This window comes from Myotis davidii, unplaced genomic scaffold (assembly GCF_000327345.1).
Source record: "Myotis davidii unplaced genomic scaffold, ASM32734v1 scaffold2641, whole genome shotgun sequence".
Lineage (NCBI taxonomy): Eukaryota > Metazoa > Chordata > Mammalia > Chiroptera > Vespertilionidae > Myotis > Myotis davidii.
The window spans coordinates 206,283-209,672 of NW_006291187.1; the positions used below are offsets into that span (position 1 = coordinate 206,283).

Sequence of the window (3,390 nt, forward strand, 5' to 3'; positions counted from 1 at the left end):
ATCCCAAACAGGCCCACACCCAGACACAACATCATTAAAATGCCAAAAATTAAAGACAAAGAGAGAATCTTAAAGACAGCAAGAGAAAAGACAACTGTTACCTACAAAGGAGCTTCCATAAGGCTGACACCCGATTTCTCATCAGAAACTCTACAGGCCAAAAGGGAATGGTATGAAGCACTCAAGGTAATGGAAAGCAAGGATCTGAGACAAAGATTACTGTATCCAGCAAGGCCATCATTCAAAATAGATGGTCAAATAAAGAGCTTCTCAGACAAAAAACAAAAAGGCTAAAGGAGTTCATCACCACCAAGTCAGCATTAAAAGAACTGCTAAAAGGATTGCTGTAAGGGATTGCTGAGAAGAAGAAACAGAGAGAGAAATCTAGCTATAAAGAATTAAAATGGTTACAAATAATTACCTCTCAATAACAACCCTAATGTAAATGTATTAAATGCCCCAATCAAAAGGTGTAGGGTAGCTGAATTGATATAAAAACATGACCCAACTATATGCTGTCTACAAGAGACCCACCTTGAAACAAAAGACACACACAGGATGAAAGTTAAGGGATGGAAAACAATTTTCCATGCAAATAGAAAAGAAAAGAAAGCTGGAGTAGCAATACTCATATCCCACAAAATAGACTTTAAAATGAAGGCCATCACAGGTGATAACAAAGGTCACTACATAATAATAAAGGGATCAATCCAACAAGAGGATATAACCCTGGTAAACATTATGTACCCAATATAGGTGCACCTAAATATATTTTTTTAAAAAATTTCTTGAGGACTTTAACAGAGAGATTGACAATAATACAGTCATAGTTGGGGATTTTAACACCCCTCTGACTTCCCTGGACAGATCTTCCAGACAGAAACATAACAAGGAAACAGAGACTCTAAAGGACACACTGGATCAGATGGATTCAACATTTATAGAACACTTCACCCCCAACACAGCAGAATATACATTCTTCTCAAGTGTACATGGATCATTTACAAAGATAGACCACATGTTAGGACACAAAACAAGTCTCTACAAGTTCAAGAAGATTAAAATCATATCAAGCATCTTCTCAGATCACAGTGGAATGAAATTAGAAATCAACTACAGAAAAAAAAAACCCAAAATATTCAAAAACATGAAAGCTAAATCACATTATTAAACAAGGAATGGGTTAACAATGAGATCAAGAAAGAAATCAAAAACTTCCTGGAAACAAATGAAAATGAACACACAGCAACACAAAAATCTCTGGGACACAGCAAAAGCAGTCCTGAGGGGGATGTTCATAGCACTACAGGCATACCGTAAAAAACAAAACAAAAAATCAGCAATAAACTATTTAAGCCTACAACTTAAAGAACTAGAAAGAGAACAACAAGAAAAGCCCAGAGTAAGGAAAAGGAAAGAAATAATAAAGATTAGAGCAGAAATAAATAACATAAATTACTGGGACATGCACGTTCTGGCCAGAGGTGGGTAAATTTCCCCAATCCGGGAACTGGCTGCTGAGCGGATGAGCCCCTTGGCGCTGCCGGCGCCCCCATGCTTGCACCATGTCGAGGCGCAAGCAGGCGAAGCCCCAGCACATCAACACGGAGGAGGACCAGGGCGCAGAGCTGCCGCCCCAGCCGGCCCAGGGTTCAGGATCCCAACGGTGCCGGCGGCGGGGGAGCCGGGTGCTTCAGTGAACTACCCGGGGACTGGTGATGGCATGAATGGGGGTCGAGCGACAGTAAAGAGACCTCATCAGGAGGAGTCTCTGAGTTCTTAGAACATAAGAAAAATTGCACTAAACACCCACCTGTCCTCATCATGAATGACAGCGAGGGGCCGATGCCTTCCGAAGACTTCTCCAGGGCTGGGCTGAGCCACCAGCCACTCAGTCCAAGCATTAAGGACAGTCACAGGGAGAATGGCAGCAGCTAAGGGGACATGAAGGAGAAGCCAGGGGCGGAGTCTGTCCCGTTCTTAAAGATGGAGCCCCCCTGCCACCCACAGCCCAGGACTTAAGCTATTTACCCAAAGGCAAAGTAGCCAACACTAACATCACTCTTTAAGCACTACGGGGCACCAAGGTGGCAGTGAATCAGTGGAGCGCAGAGGCTCTGCCCGCCCCCCTGCCTGGTGCCAACAGCTTCCCATGGGTCCTGGAGCAGATCCTGTGTCTGCAGCAACAGCAGCTACAGCAGATCTAGTTCACCGAGCAGATCCGAGTCCAGGTGAACATGTGTGCCGCCCATGCCCTCCACTCCGGTGCAGCGGGAGCTGACACCCTGAAGACCTTAGGCAGCCATGTGTCCCAGCAGGTCTCTGCAGCTGTGGCTTTGCTCAGCCAGAAAGCTGGAAGCCAAGGTCTGTCCCTGGACACCTTGAAACAAGCCAAGCTACCTCACACAAGCATCCCTTCCACCACCAGCTTGGTGTCCCCGGGGCTGCTGTCCTTCGCCCTGAGGCCGGATGAGACAAGGGTGCTCCCAAACCGCATCCCCGGTCCTTTGCTACTCCCGACCCCAAGCTCTGTACTCTTCCAGAGCCCTTTCTCACGGTGGCGTTAGACCCGTCTAAGAAAGAGAAAGGGAAGTCACCCAACGTGTCCCCGGTGGATGTCAAACCTAAAGACGAGGCCACCCCTCTACAGGCACAAGTGTCGGAGCAGTCTCCCATCAGCATTTGTCCAAGCCCAGCCAACCTATGTCAAAGTCGAAGTTCCTGGTGCATTTGGACCTGCAACCATGTCCCCAGGCATGGCACCTTTGCTGGCAGCCCAGCCATGCCGCCAGGGCAAGCAGCATGCCTGCACGTGGTGCGGGAAGAACTTCTCAACCAGTGCCCTCCAGATTCATGAGCGGATTCACACTGGGGAGAAGCCTTTCGTGTGTAACATATGTGGGCGAGCTTTCACCACCAAAGGCAACTTGAAGGTTCACTATATGACACATGGCGCCAACAACAACTCTGCGCGCCGCGGGAGGAAGCTGGCCATCGAGAACACCATGACACTTGCTGCTGACAGCATCCCCAAACACCAGTTCCCTCACTTCCTGGAGGAAAACAGATTGTGGTCAGCCAAGCGACGGGAGAGCCCATGTGAAGGAGAAATGCAGAGTGACCATTTGAACTGGATCTTTTGTTTTTGTCCTCATTGTTGTTGTTTAAAAACCCATCTCCTCTTGTTTGTTTTATTACTGATGTTCAAATGTTTACAGTTGTGACCACAACCTCAGGCACGTCCAACAATCACGATGTTGCTATGCTGCTTTGCAAAAACAAAACAAAAAAAACACACACACACACACACACACACAAACACAGACTAGTTTTTTTTTTAAAATTTTGGAAGAAGCGGGTCTTGCAAAGTGGCTTTGTTACTTGGGACAA

The 3,390-nt window shown here is 46.7% G+C and overlaps 1 pseudogene; it reads left to right on the forward strand.

The window, feature by feature from the left end:
* Positions 1–1,489: 1,489 nt before the first annotated feature.
* On the forward strand, positions 1,490–3,099 carry LOC102756208 (annotated as a pseudogene).
* Positions 3,100–3,390: the final 291 nt, after the last annotated feature.